The sequence below is a fragment of the Juglans regia genome, chromosome 2 (genome assembly GCF_001411555.2).
Source record: "Juglans regia cultivar Chandler chromosome 2, Walnut 2.0, whole genome shotgun sequence".
In the NCBI taxonomy this organism is placed as follows: Eukaryota; Viridiplantae; Streptophyta; class Magnoliopsida; order Fagales; family Juglandaceae; genus Juglans; species Juglans regia.
The window spans coordinates 5,437,958-5,454,463 of NC_049902.1; positions in this window are offsets into that span (position 1 = coordinate 5,437,958).

Here is a 16,506-nt window from a genome sequence, read left to right on the forward strand (position 1 = left end):
CCCATAGTTGAAGAGTCCAGCGGACCAATAGAATCTTCGGTAGGCACTCCTAGTACCTTCTGTTCTAACCCTCGCCCTCCACCTGGTAGTAGAGTTCCTAAGAATAGGTCTTTGGTATGGGTCCACTTCACAAGAGTGCCCGATTGTGATCCTGAAGAGCCTATAGCTACTTGTAACAATTGGGGGAGGCAATGGAAAGGCCATTCCAAAAGGCAACGCACTTCGGCCATGAAAACACACATCCAACTTTGCCCCAAAAACCGTAAGAGTAAGTTGGACAAGACTCAAACATTCTTGGTCTCGGAAGCAAGAATTGAAGGCCAAAGGGAGAAGAGTTTAGGGATGACCAAGTACAATGAGAAAAAAATCTGGGCAGCCCTTGCTAGGATGGTGACAGTGGATGAGTTACCCTTTAGGGTTGTTGAGGGCCAAGGGTTTCGGGAATACACTAAATCCCTTGATCCTAGGTTTCCAATTCCTTCTCAATTTACCGTAATGCGTGACTGTATGAGGCTATTCTTGAAAGAGAAGGATAGCTTGAAGAAAATGTTTTTGACCACCAAACAAAGAGTGTGCTTGACCACCGACACTTGGACTTCTATCCAAAATATTAATTACATGTGTGTGACCGCTCACTTTATTGATAGTGATTGGAAGTTGCAAAAGTGGATCATTTCATTTGTTAGGATTAGCGACCACAAGGGGGCAACGATTGGGAGGGAGTTGGAGGAGTGTATGCTTGATTCGGGCATTGACAAAATCCTCACAATTACGGTGGACAATGCTACCTTTAACGACTCTGCTATTGGGTTGAGAACAAGGGAAATAGGAAGTGAGGATTGTGTTGCAGCTCACGAGTTTATTCACATGAGGTGTACGGCACACATCTTAAACCTTGTTGTAAGTGAAGGTTTGAAAGATGTTGATGACTCGATCATAAGAGTCAGAAATCTGATTAAGTATGTGAAGTCTTCTCCCCAAAGACTTGCCACTTTCAAGTCTTGTGTTGATAGGTCAAAAGTGCCATGTTCTGGTTTCTTGTGTCTTGACGTGCCTACTAGATGGAACTCGACTTTTCTTATGTTGGACGTGGCTGAGAAGTATCAAAAAGCCTTCCAACTTTTGCTTGATGAGGATCCATACTCACGAGTTTATTTGTCTGAGGATGGGCATAGGAAAAAGGGTCTAGGAGCTCCTGGGGCTGATGATTGGGAGAGTATAAGAAACTTTTCAAAGTTTCTTCATGTTTTTTATAATGTCACCCTACGCATTTCTGGTACACTATATGTTACATCAAATTTGTATGTCCAAGAACTCATTAATATTCATAAAAACTTGAATGTTTTTTGTAACAATAGCAATCGACGCTTGAGTTCAATGGCTTTGAGATTGAAGACAAAGTATAATAAATATTGGGGTGATCTTGAAAAAATAAATCGATTGTTGTTTGCTGCTGCCATTCTTCATCCACGGTACAAAAAATAAACCAATATGTGATACTAACATCCTATACCTTAACATCTTAATGTAGAATTAATCACTGGTATGGCCAACTTACTTCGTGAAAATTATTGACAATTTGACATATTGAGCCTTTGAGGTTTGAGTTACTATCCAAAATACTAAATGCTTCATGTTGAATTCTGTTTACTTTTCAAAGATGACTCTGCTATCTACTTCTATTTTGTTTATACCATAGGTCCATATTTATTTAAATTTACGAGACCTTAGTTCAAAATAGCTAAATGGATCCATTCATTCCTCCTAATAGGCTTTCTGAGAATATTACAACTATGTAAGATTTTGCATCTTCGTAATAAGATGTAATATACATGCTTTTTATGTTTGTGTAAATTTATTTTTCATATGATATTAAAGTTGGGTTGTTTTCCTTACTAATATTTTTTTTTTCAGGCACAACTTGAAAGTTGGAGCATTTTGAAGTTTGTAACATTTAATATATTTTGATTCATTTGTTGGGCATTTAGAATATTGTAATTTGGAAGTTTGTTATTTATTTTATTTTGGTGCATTTGGGTGTTTGTAATCAAATATTTAAATGTTATTGGAAACATTTATTTTGGTTAGCTCTTAGAACATTTTAGATTTCTTTTATTGTTAGAAACTTCGAATGATCTGGACATCAGGATATGGATGATGGGATCATGGGAGTAGATGTAAAAATAGGACTTTCTTTTTAATTTTGGAATGCATGTTATTGTAGTAGTGGTAAGTAAATATTATCATAATGGGTGTGGATGATGGATGGTAGGTGTGGTATGTGGATGTTTATTGTAGTGATTAGTATTTAGTTGGATGTGGATATCAGGATATGGATGATGGGAGTACATGTAAAAATATGACTTTCTTTTTAATTTTTGAATGCATGTTAGTATGTTACTTGTTTTATTTAGTTGTATTTTTTGTTATAATCAAAAGTTTAATTAGTTTAGATTATAATGTTGAGAAAATTGAAATTTGAAAGCCTTCCAATTTTTATTTTTTAAAAAGTGGGGCAAATATGAAGTTAAAAAAGACAAAAATAAAAAAATAAAAAATACAACTAAAAAGTGGGGCAAATATGATGTGGATATCGGAGTCGGAGGTCAGATTCGACCTCTGACAAAGTCAGAGTCGGAGTCGAAGTCGAAGGTTGGGCCCTCCGACTCCAAAAGGGTCGGTGCTCAGCCCTAACCCCTGTCCCATGCATTTGCCGTATTCCTTTTACTTAAAAAAACATTATATTTTGTTTGATTTAAAAATTATTTCTTAGTATAAAAATAATTAAAAATATATTTTTAGACCCAAATTATAAATTTAAATTTTATAAATATGACTATAATTTAAAAATTATGTAATTTTTAAATTTGTTAATGCATATTTTGTGTAAATTGTAGTGTATTAGTTTTTAAACTATGTAGTTTTTAAATTTGCCAATATATATTTTGTGAAAAAATCTAACAAATTGTAATATATATTTATATATACACAATTTATAAAATATAAATATATATATAAATGTAAGCTGGGGCAGGGCGGGGCAAATGACGGGCGGGGTTAGGCCCTTCCGCTAGGGGCCGAGATGCGAGGTGGGGGGCCTCGCCCCGGCATAGGTGGAGCGGGGTTGCCCGCCCCACCAAGCGGGGACAGAGCGGAAGCAGGGCAGCGGGGGTGGGCTCTGTTGCCCACCCCTAATGTTTACAAGACCCATACTAAGATAAGGGACTTCGAATAAATACGACTATTACTAACGGAAGCACAAATAAGGGAGGTAATTGATGACAAGGGACACAACTATTACTAACGGAAGCGCAAATAGGGGAGGTTAAGCTTGTCCGTTTTGATGAGACCTCGAAGTTTCCTAGGTAATTGCAAGAGATTGTTCTAGACTTGATTAATTCCTTGCGCACCGAGTTTCGCCAAGTAATCGGCTGGGGCGTTTCCTTCTCGGAGGACATGCTAAATCGAGTGATCCCCCGCTTTGAACATTTCCAAAAATTCATCCCAATAGTCTTCTAAATACCACACTCCACATTTGGCATCACAAATCCACTTGACCACCAATAAAGATTCAGTTTCTACCTCTACCCCGTACAACCTTTGTTCTTGACAGAGCTTAAGTCCTTGAAGAATTGCCCTTAATTTAGCCGCATTATTACTACCAGCACCAAAGTCTATGGAGAAAGCAAATTTTAGAGTACTTTTGCCATCTTGTAGAAGACCTCCTGAAGCACCCGGACTGCTACTCCCGTCAGTATTGAGCTTGAATCTCCCCAGCTGCGGCTTTAACCATTTAACCACTTGTGCACGATTATGCCTCACTGGGAAGACTTCAATGTTCGGCCCTTTAGCAATTCTTTATCCCTGCATACTTGCTTTCGGAACCTGGGAGAGTCCCTCACTAACCTGGCCAACCAAAATCTAACCGCCTGCCACACTTCTTCTGTAGATTCCTTGTATTCATCCATACGAGCCTTGCATCTCCTCGACCACAATCTCCATGTAACGATAGAGGGAAATACACCCCAGCTTACTCCCATTTGAGATGACCGGGAAGCCCACCGAAACCATAGTGTAACAGCCCGCTAGAAATTCATTGGCGGAATTTCTATTGACTTTAGGAATCTCGTGAAAATCCCATAAGATTTTACGAATCGACCTATTGCATAGGTTTTAGTCTGTCAACATAGTCAGTGTTATCACTCACTATGCTGCTAGAAATATGAGTTTTATTTATTTGAGGTGGTTAGAAGTGTCAGAATGCATTATGGTCTACGCCATTACACTCAGTGGATTATTTAGGATTTTATGGCACAATATCCTATTTTCATAATTCCGGACGAAACGTCTGTTGGAAATTGTGAAATTATTTTTAGGGGCACTTCGAGGTTAAATTTCGGTAAAAGATTTTCACTATAGGTTAATATGAATATTTAGGAATTTTTAGTACTAATTTTATGATTCACTTTTTCGAAGTGAATAGTAACCTCGGTAAGCGCACCAATTGCAGTGTTTCGAAATCACAGTGTGGAATGTCCAAATTGGATTAGAGAAGTTTTATTTGGACACTTGGCAAGATCTTAGCCACACTTAGTGAATAATTTTAGACACTTGGCACCATAAGGAACGTTTGTTAGATTTGAAGGAATCAAGGTGTGAGATCATGTCGCTTAAGCAAAACTTTGTTTCATCTGCTCAACCAAATTGTGCCAGATCAAAGAGGTTTTCAATCCTAGTGAAATTCTAAATGGTGGGAATCCAATCGAAAGCCCAAAAGCATGGTTGAAATCGAAACCCTAAACGGTTTCCCCAAAACCCTAAAGTTGGCCTCTAAACATTTTCTAATCCGATTTCTAGCATTGTGTTTAATCACTTGATTAAATCACTTCCACATGCTATTAATCCTTCAAATTTGTGTTAGAACATCATTATCCAACCTTGTTAACCTTGAAAAATTGATTGGGCCAAGTGATATTGGATTTGGGCTTGATAGCAACCCAAACCCTCTTTAAACCCCAAATTTTAGGCCCATTCGGTTTAGGCCCTTTAAGGCCCACGAATTTGGTCACCATAGGATTGCTTCATGGCTAAGTTTTGTACCCCCACTTGGCTGGCCAGATCTGTACAAGAAGAGCCTAGAAGGTTCTTGAAAGACATAGCTAAAGGGCCACCTCACTCATTCACTCTTACACTCCACCTTAAGAAAAGATCTTGGTCTGATTTTTATGAGAAGAAAAGGCCAACACTCAACCATTCCTTCAGTCCTATCACTTTACATAGCTTGTGTAAGAAGCTCTTCAGTCCACTTCCCACGAAAAAGCAACTCTCCTTTACACTTTTCCTTCATAGAACACAAAAGACACTCTCGGACAGTTTTTCGTACCTCTTTTGAATGCCTGTTTATAAGCTTTTGTAAGTGTTTCCTCGCAACGTTTCCTTCATGAAAGTTGTTTCTTTTGGAGTCTAGTTTACGTGGATATCTTATTTGTTCCATTTGGAGATCATTTGATTGGTAAAAGGTTGTTTAGACCCCAGAAAGGTCATTCTGGGCGATAAACTGGAGAGTGTGTTATATTTTGGAGTTTTTGACCAAGCTAATGAATAGATCTTGGTCCGAAATTTTTATGGAGTACTGTTAACATGTGTATATGATTATTGGTTGAGGATTTGTTGCATGATTAAAAGTTTTGGTGAAATATTTTCTTAGGTCTAGAAACTTAGAAACTGGAAGAGGAAAAACAGTTTCTGTTTTGAGAAAGTTTAAATCTTTTATGGTTTAATCTTATTCCAATGGCTTTGATATTTTTATTGGAAGATCCTAAGCATCTTATATACATGTTAGAATGTTATTTTGAAGATATTTGATGTTAGTTTCGAACATATGAAATTTTATGGAAGGAGATATTCGGTTAGGCCAAAGTGATGATGTTCTTGGCTAAATTTATGTTTTGGTTGATGTTTACCCATGTGATCTTGAGTTTGAAGCTTGGATATGTTTTAGGACACCTTTTTGAACCATGTGATGTTTTGGTTTGAAGATCACTTCTTTATAAGTCATGGATCAAGAGGTTGATCAAAACAAGTTAGAAACAAAATTCTGTTTTGAACTTAGAAGAGAAACCAAAAAGTTCAAGTATGGTTTTAGTGATTTTGATGACTTTTGTTCATGATTCAAAACATGATTATTCTTAAGAATATGTTATGAGTGTAGTAGAAGAAAAATTTTGGTTTAATCATGAGTTTTGAGATTTGAAAGAATTACAACAAAAAGCAAAGGAAATAGCCTTTGTAAGTTTCGGCCATATAGAGTTTTGATGGTTGTGTTTAGTTTTAAATTTTTATGAATTGATATTTGAGTTTAGGACAAAATTTACATAAGGTATGTAAATTTTGGTGATTTTTGAAGTTATGATGCAAAATCCTTAAGTTAGGGGTAAAATGGTCATTTTCCCACATGTAGAGGGTAAAATGGTAATTTTACTCTAAGTTGATATTTTTCCATATTCCTAATTGTTAGTGATTAAGTTCTAATTTTTAGAAATCACTACTTTCAGTTTCCCGTGATCGCACTTGAGTTTTGTCTCGAAGCGCGAAGATCGAGGTAAGTTAGCTTTTAACTTACTATCAATTTAATGTGTATGTGTGATAAGTAAGGGAACTAAATTGTATGTATGCATGTTATCATATGTGCCATGCCAAGTCATTACATATTTATCTGTTACACAGAATTTATTCTGTCATGAATTATTCATCTGTTACACAAGATATTCTGTCACGTATTGCTATACATGCTATACATTGCAAGTATGTCATGTTAAGTTAAGTATGCCATCTGTTACATGTATTTCTTGTCATGTAATATTCATTGTCACATGTTACGCCACGTTAAGAAATGTTGTCTGTTATATGGTATGCCATGTTACGAAATGTTGCATGTTACATGTATGACATGTTATGAAATGTTCTCTGTTACATTTATGTCTCGAAGTATGTCATGTCTGTCGTCCTACGTTCATGTCACGTTATGTTACGTCAAGATTTCTGTCTTTTATGTCACGTTCATGTTACGTCACGTTACGAAATGTCATGTCTGCCAGTTAAGTCATTCATGTCAATCACGACCCTAAGCGCTAGGATGGGGTAATATCCTAGTGGAACTCCTTTGTTCACGCTGGAGTGTCTAAATAGGTGTGAAATTCCCTGGGTTGACGAAGTACAGTCAACAGGTTGCGAATGGGGCCTAATTAGCTGGTCACCGGAGCGCGCCAGGCACTAACGCCGATGGTGCCACACATTATGTTATGTGTGTCCACAGCAAGTGTGGCACAAACAGATAAGTCATGGGGCCACAACAACTGTGGAGCATGAAGTATGGGGCCACAACAACTGTGGAGCATACACTACGTGAGACACAGCAATTGTGACACGTAGAATACGTGGGGCCACAACAACTGTGGAGTACGTATTAACGCACTCACAGCTGGTATAGAAACCTGTGATGTGATGCGGTAATCGGCAGGGACACACGGCTCAAGGGGACCTGTGTAGCACCCATATGGTCACGTTAATGATTAAGTCTATTGAATAAGATTCCAAGTTCAAGTCATGTTTCACGTTATGTTATGTTCAAGTTTACGTTCACGCAATCATGGTAATCCCATAAGACAAGAATATGTTCCAAGTTCATGTTATGTTATGTTCACGTTTACGTTATGTTCCAAGTTCACATTTATGTTATGTCATGCTCAAGTTCAAGTTCAAATTATACATGTTCACGTTCATGTTATGTTTCAAGTCCAGGTTATGTTTCAAGTCACGTTCATACTAAGCTTCAGTTTCAGTTTAAGTTATGCCAGTTATGTTATGTTGTATGTCAAGTTATGCTATGATTACTTACGATTTGATTATGCATTCATGCTTTTACTGCCATGCATGCATCATTAACCTGTGTGGAAGTTTCCTGTTAACTTGCTGAGATTTGTAATCAAATCTCACTGTGGTAGTCCCAACTACCATTCCCCCCCCGAATGGTAGATTTTGTTACAGGATCTGAAGGAGAATCGGGAATCGACCAACTGGAAATGGTCGACTAAGCGACGATGCGATGTAGGTGTTAATACAGTAGTTACCTCAGATTACTACTTGTATTTGTAGAGTTCAATCTCCATCACTCTTTTGATCACAACCATATGAATTAATATTGTGATCTCAGTTGTTTAGTATGTCATTATGTATGAAGTATGTTTTAAGTATTTGGGATATTTCGGTTTGGTGCATAGTATTGCTAAAAAGAAAAATTATCCGCTGCGAATATTGCATAATGCTAGATGCATGTTAGGAATATTGCATCTTATATGTCATGACTGGGGCAGGTAACCTTGTGTTGCATGTCTCGATGCTTCAAATGTCCGTCCGATCCCAAGCGGAATTTGCGGGCGTCTCACATAGTAACATATTTTCCTTCCACATTATATTTTCCCGAAATGGAAATCCAAAGTGTTGCACACATCTCCTCCATATTTGTTGGGCAAACTCACCTGCATAAAGTACTTGGTTAATATCCTCAAATCCTCTTGCACTACAACAGTTGCATTTTGAAATCACTGTGATCCCAATCCTTCTCAATCTGTCATCCACACTTAGGTTGTTATTACATGCTTTCCATACCATAATCGAAATTTTCTTTGGTAAGAATTCATGCTAAACCCACGCCGACCATGGCGTTTCCGGGGACTTCACACGCAGGCACATATGTAGAATTTGGAACGAAACAAGGAAAATATGCTGGGAATCTCTCCTCACACACTATCGTATAAATTCACTGGAGTCACACCAATCAAGAGGGCGATTTTCTAATTAATAATCAATACTCTGCCTTTATTCATTGAGCAATCTTCTTCAATAGCTGCTGAGATTACAAATTTAAATTGTAACAAACATAGCTGAAAATCATCTTTAATATAGGAATGAAAATTCAAATTTAAACTTGCTACGATTAGCTTTGCATATCCAAATAAAACTAAAGTTTAAAAATGGCCAAGAGATCAAGTCTTCAGCCTGGTAGAGTCTTCGGGCACGGCTCTTCCATCATCGGTCAGCCACCAATTCCCCCTGCTGAAAAGAACTCGACTTCGACGAGTGATTCGCTTGGTAGAACTCGTACAAGTTTGGGTTAAGTTGTTGAAGCTCTTCAGTACGCACCCATGAGCAATCAGTGTATGGCCTGTTTTTCCATTTAACCAAGAATTTCTTATATCCCCCACGACGAGTTGACACAATATGATCCTCAAGGATTTCTTCAATTTCTTCTTTCGGAGCTGTCTTTGTGGGAAGCTTAGGAACTGCTATTGGAATTTCATCATCAACATGGTGGCCTTCATATAGTTGCAAATCTTCAACATTAACAATGGGACTAATTTGCAAATCAGCTGGCAACTCAAGCACATAAGCATTAGTGCCCAATTTCTTGAGAATTTTAAATGGACCTACCTTCTTTGAATGTAACTTCTGGTAAGTGTACTGTGGGAAACGTTGAGGCCTTAACCTCATCATAACAAAATCACCTTTTGCAAATTCAACATTCCTACGATGATTATCAACTTGCTATTTATAGAAATCATTGTCGACTGCCAAATGTTGCTTGATTTCTTCATGTAATGACTGGATGTGATTAGAAAAATCTGCACCACTCTCGCTAACTCTTGAGTTAATCTGTAAGGGTAGTAAATCAATAGGTTGTCGTGGCTTCATGCCGCAAACCACCTCAAAAGGTGAAATGCCAATAGTCCGATTGACAGAACTATTATAGGCAAATTCAGCATTTGGTAGGATTAATTCCCATGAGGTAACATGATCACGAAATAAACAGCGAAGCAAATTTCTGAGACTTCGATTTACAACCTCTATTTGGCCGTCCGTTTGCTGATGAAAGGCACTAGAGTACTTCAAATGTGTGCCAAGTTTCACCCACAATGTTTTCCAAAAATAGCTTACAAATTTCACATCTCTATCATTGATAATAGTTTTTGGTACGCCATGGAGACGCACTACTTCTCGCAAGAATAATGCTGCTACTCAAGAAGCATCATACATCTTTGAGCAAGGTACAAAATGTGCCATCTTTGAGAACCTATCAACAATAACAAACACTGAATCATGACCAAATATAGTCTTGGGTAATCCAAGTATGAAATCCATGCTAAGATCTTCCCAAGGAGCTTGAGGGATTGGGTAACGGCGTATATAACCCAGCGTTTGTCTTTGACCCCTTTTCAAGTTGGCATGTACGACACATCTTGAGAACTTTGACAACATCACGTTTTAAGGATGGCCAGAAAAATCAATCTTCCACTAAGGCAGTAGTCTTGTCATGCCCAGAATGGCCAGCTAACCCTCCTCCATGAAGTTCTCTAACAAAATGCTCCCTTAGAGATGAATCTAGAATACATAATTTGCAACCTTTAAACAAGAATCCCTCCTTCAACGAGTAGCCTATGTCAGTATCCAGTTTGTTTTGATAGAGGTCCGAAATTATTGGACCAAAGAAGGGATCATCGGCATACATCTTCTTTATCTCATCGAGGCCAATAATAGAAGAGGATAAGATGGAGAGTACATGGGACCGCCTGCTCAGAGCATCTGCGACTCTATTTTCAGTTCCTGCATGGTGCTTCAAAATAAAACTGAATTCTTGCAACATATCCACCCAACCAGCATGTCGTGCGTTTAATTTCTTCTGGGAGTTAATAAATTTCAAGGAATCGTGGTCTGTAAATAAAACGAACTTACGATGTAATAAATAATGTCTCCAATGCTTCAATGTTTGAATTAGCGCATAAAATTCGAGATCATATGTTGAATATTTTTTTTTAGCTTCATTCAGATTTTCACTGAAAAAAGCAATTGGGTGACCTCCTTGACTTAAAATGTAACGCCCTGTCCCCGAGGGTCTGGAGAGTTAACTCATATTACCAGATAATCAACTCCAACGTTGCTAATACTTTTCCAAAAGATTCAAATCAAACGTAAACACTTCAAATTTAATTAACCACACATACTCGTATATAAAATCCTCAATACAGTAACCCCAAAAATTTTACCAACTTCTCTACATGTCACTTATACTCACATTTCAACAATATAATTATCAAAAATTACCAATACTCATCGAAAGCTTTCTATTCTTAATCCATTATTCTTAAGTCATCTCACCCAATTCTTCATAGTCCTGATCCTCAGCTGAAATATCCAACAATAATCTGAAAATATTGGAGATAAGAGGGGGGTGAGTTATCAACAACTCAGTAAGCAGAGAACATATACTAGTATGCAAACATGAGCATATACAAATTTCAGAATGCAGAGTCAGAACATGTTATAAAAATATCAGAGCGAAAGTTAAAAAATATTCTTATTCAAATTCTTTTGGCATAGCATAACTGACCACCATCGTACCAAAGCATCATGTTGCATCAGAGGCCATGTTTAACCCCCTTGGTAGGGTTGTGCAAACCCCGATAGCTAACCGAGCAGAAACAGAATGTGAATCTTCTCCTTATTTATTCTCAGAGCCTCGAGTGTGCACATAGGAAAGACCACCAGAAAATGACTTTGTTTCCGAAGTGGGTGCACCAGAAACAGAACAGTTGGTACCAACCCAAACAAAAGCCACTATTAGCATCCGTGGTAGGTCAAATAGGTCACCATCCACAAACCACATGCCGATTCAGAATGTCATGCCAAAAGTTTTCAGAAATCACATCATATCAGAATACGGAACACCTTCAGAACAGAACAGAGTTTTTAGAAATCATATCATTTCAGAGTACAGAACATCTTCAGAACAGAACAGAGTTTTCAGAAATCACAAAACATAATTTTATGCACAAACTTTCATATTCGCTCTCTTTTTCACTGTTTAGAAGCAAAATGCAAAATAGCTCATGTCTACACCAGTCATGCCAGAAAATACTTTATTCTAAAACAGAATCTCATGAGTAATGCAGAACAAATAACTGAGGTAGTTCAAATATATTTTCATAACAAAACATGTTTATTTTCAAAAATCAACCCCAGTCCATTTTATTTTTATGTAAATCTAGCATAGGAACCCCGCTTACCTGGACAACTTAGCCTTTCAGAATTTTCCTAAAAAATGTCGGGTCGACTATAAAACGTCACCTATAAAAATAATCACATAATTTCCTTAAGTTTCCAATCAATCACGGATTTCAATATTTAAGCCTAAGCTTCTTAAATAACCTATTTTAATTCCTAAAAACTTAAAACCTTTATAATCCCAAAATATATCATTACTTCCTAAAATCACCGATATCCACCATAACCCACGCAAACACAAAACACCAATATTTAAGTCCGAAACAGCCAACAAATCTCGTAGAGTAAACCAACCACACAAAAAACTCTATCATCCAATCCAACCGACCCCTTTACTCCTCGGACTCAATCCGGCACAACCAACTAATTCACAGTAAATATGAGTTAGCGTGAAATACATTTAAATCTCAAAAGTTCTTTGAAAAAAATACTTACAATGCCATAATATAATTTTTGAAAGATCACGCAGCTGTAAGAAGCGACAACGCAACAACAAAACAGTGCCAAATGCACTGTGGCCGTGGGTCTCAAAGACTCACTTTTGAACGGGTACAAACGAAAACCCGAAATTGATAGGGTAGGGCCTAGGGATGTTGGTGAAGCTAGTGGTGGTGGTGGTTGGCCGTGAGTGATGGCGCAAAGGGTGGTTGAAGTGCAAAAATACCCAAAACGGAAATATTGATGGTGGGGCTTCACCGGTGACAGATCGGACGTGGGGTTGGGTCCATTGGGTTGCTAGGAGGTCGAGGATGATGTGGTGAGAAGATGGTGGCCAGAGGTGGCACGACGGCTGTGTAGTGGCGCAAGGAGTGCCGCGGCTTCAAGCCGTGCGTGGAGGAGAACGCTGGTGAGTGAGGAGCTGAAAACTGGAGGGGAAGGTCGCCGGTGGGTAGGGAAGGTCGTGGGCTGGGCAGTGTCACCGGATGGTGGCGCACGGCGGCGGGCTGTGGCAGGAAGGAAAACGCACGGGAGAGAGAGGGAGGGTGGCATTGCGCGGGAGAGAAGGAGAGGGAGAATTGAGAAAAAGAAGAAGAAGAAAGAGGAAAACAAGAGGAGGGAAAAAGAAAAGAGGAAAAGAAAAAAGGAAAGGAAAAGAAATGAGGTCCAATCCTCACATCTTGGGTCACAAAAAAATGATCCAGCGAAAAAGATTTTAAAACAGCAATTCGATTAAAATAATTTAAACGTAATGATGAAATAAAAATAAAAATAATTAAACCCAACAATAAACTAATTTAATATGAAAAGAAATTTAAATGCATAACAAAAATTAATATTAAGGAAACATGTCAAATTTAATTTTCAAAAATTAAAAATCATAAAAATAAACCTACTAAAATCTGAAAATTTAAAACAAGAGAATCAATTTTTTTTTAAAAAAATTAATAAAAATTAATCATTCAATTAAAAATATACTAAAATAGGGGGTGTTACATAAAACCCCGCCTATGCCAACGTGAGAGGCGTCACAAGCGACTTCAAAGACCTGCTTAAAATCTCGTAACTTCAAAATAAGAGCATTAGTTAATTTTTCTTTGATTTCTTCAAAGGTGCGCGTAGCTGCAAAACTCCATTGAAAGGCCCCCAATTTCATACACTCGATTATTGGTGCCATAATGGTGCTGAAGTTGCGAATAAACCTACGATAAAAAGTAGCTAATCCATGAAAACTCCTCACTTCATGAATGTTCGAAGGTGCAGGCCACTCTTTGATTGCACGTATTTTCGCAGGATCGGCTAGCACTCCTTCTGTTGAGACGATGAACCCTAGAAAAGTGACTTGTGAATCAGCAAAAGAGCATTTCTTTAAATTGATGCAAAGCCACTTTCTTAACACTCGCATGATTTGTCCGAGGTGTTCTTTATGCTCCTCCCTGTCTCGACTATAAATAAGGATGCCATCAAAATATACAACAACAAATCTACCAGAAAATGGCCTCAACATTTGGTTCATAACTCGCATGAACGTACTAGGAGTTTTGGTAAATCTGAATGGCATAACCATCCATTCGTATAACCCATCTTTTGTTTTAAAGGCAATTTTCCATTCATCTCCAGGTCGAATTTGGATTTGGTGGTAACCACTCTTAATCGATTTTTGAGAATTTTGTAGATCCATGTAGTAAATCTAGCATATCATCTAAGCGAGGAATAGGGAAACGGTATTTAACAGTTATTTTATTTATGACTCTACTTTCAATACACCTACGCCACGTACCATCCTTCTTTGGAGTGAGTAGTGCAGGACACGCACAAGGGCTCTTGCTCTCCCGAATAAGTCCCTTTTCTAAAAGATCTTGCACTTGTTTCCTCAACTCTTCATACTCTTTTGGATTGAGCCGATATGCCAGGTGATTTGGTAGCGCTGAAACTGGAATGAGGTCAATTGCATGTTGAATATCATGCATGGGAGGTAGTTGCCGAGGGAGCTCTTCGGGGGCTAAGTCTGAAAAATCTTCCAAGATAGAGATGAAATCTGGAGGAATTTTATTTTCTTGCATTATGGAACCTCACGTGAGATTAATAAAAATATAGCTCCCGAATCCTTACTCTTCTTCAAACCGACGCATGGAAAGTGTCCTATAGGAAGAAGAATCCTCTACCTACAGAAAATCTGTGATTCTCATGGGTTTTAATTAAATCTTTTTACTCCCACAAGTTAGTGAATATGAGTTTGAGTACCCGTCATATTAGACCTTCCTGTCATACAACCAAGGTCTTCCCAAAAGAATGTGACATGCCTTCATGGGCAATACATCACACCAGACTAGCATCTGGTTTTAATAGCCATTGACATATCATCAATCCAGCTAACTCGATACGGTTTAGAGTGAGGTTCTTGCTTCAGCTTTAGTTTCTTGGCCAAATCAAGGGACACAATGTTCATTCCACTTTTATTGTCGATGATCAAGTTCATTGCTTTACCTAGATGCTCAACTCTGGTATGGAAAATATTTGTGAGCAACCAAGAGTCGTCTTCATCAGCTTTCTGTTTGTGACCTGTGAGGACTCTTCGAACCATGCAGATGGGAAATTCTAACCCCTCTAACTCAACTTCGGACACCTCTTCTTATTTTTCAGCACCTTGAACTATGGCTAACTTGCCCACCTTGCATTTCCCTGCATGTATTTTCTCCATTTGATCTTCTTCACAAATAAGTGTAAAGCGTTGATTCTTTGGAGGGCATACTACAACAAAATGCCCTTTTCCTCCACACTTATAGCACTTGATTGGACCTTTTTTTGCAGTACCTATCTCTTTTCCTTTGGCCGTACAGCTCTCCCCCTTTTTTCCAATTTGACTCACAATGTTTGTTGTAGATTTCCTAGGGAATGAAATTCCTCGAGTGTCGCCATCACTGCTCCCAAATAAATTGCCTCCTCGCCTCAAATTGGACAACTTTTGCTTGGCTTCTATTCGAAGAGCAAGCTGGTATGCTTCCTCTAAACTGAATAGCCATGCCACAGTCAGCTCTTTCCAAATGTCCTCACGTAAGCCAGCCTTAAAACGAGTTAAAGCTTGCCTATCCGTCTCTGTTACCTGGCTACGTATTGTGAGTTCATTGAACTTGGCAGTATAATTTTCTACTGTCAAGTTTCCTTGCCTTAGCGCCAATAATTCTTCAAAAAGTGTCTCCTTATAATCCAATGGTAGGAATTTCTCTTTGTGGCGGAGCTTCATCTCATCCCAATTGGTAATAGGTGGTTGTCTATGTTGATGCAACTGCTCTTTGATACTTTGATACTTTGCTACCTTACTCTCAATTGCCCTTTCAATTTCATTCTTACGAACCGAACCTTCTTTTCAGTTGCCATATTAAGCCATTGAAAATAGTCTTCCAGTGACATTAGCCAGTCATGAAAGCTGTTTGGGTCTAAGCTCTCATTATAATTAGGTACATCCACTCTAATTCGCTTAGATGCTTCGTCAAAGTGCTCGTACTCCCTAGGTTGTTGGTATTGCCAAGGGAAACGACCAATGTGGCCACCTCCCCAACACCGATTATTCTCATTATTGTTTTCTCCACCTGTACTTCCGTCTTGTTCATTATTGTTGCTCTGGTTCTCTCCATCATCACGATCTTCCTCATGATTTTTCTGGTTGGGAAAGACTTGATTCCATACAACCCCCATTTGTTGACTAAAGTTGTTGAGTTGATTAGTCATCTGAAGCAATATTTCATCACGTTGTTCTTGCGTGAGTTGGTTACTATTGTTATATTGCCGTCCACTTCTCATACTTATGTTTACGACCACTGAAAGAACTTGGGACTGATGCCAAAATTGATGTAGAATTTTGAACGGAACAAGGAAAATATGATGGGAATCTCTCCTCACACACTCTCGGATAAATTCGCTGGAGTCACACCAGTCAAAAGGGCGATTTTC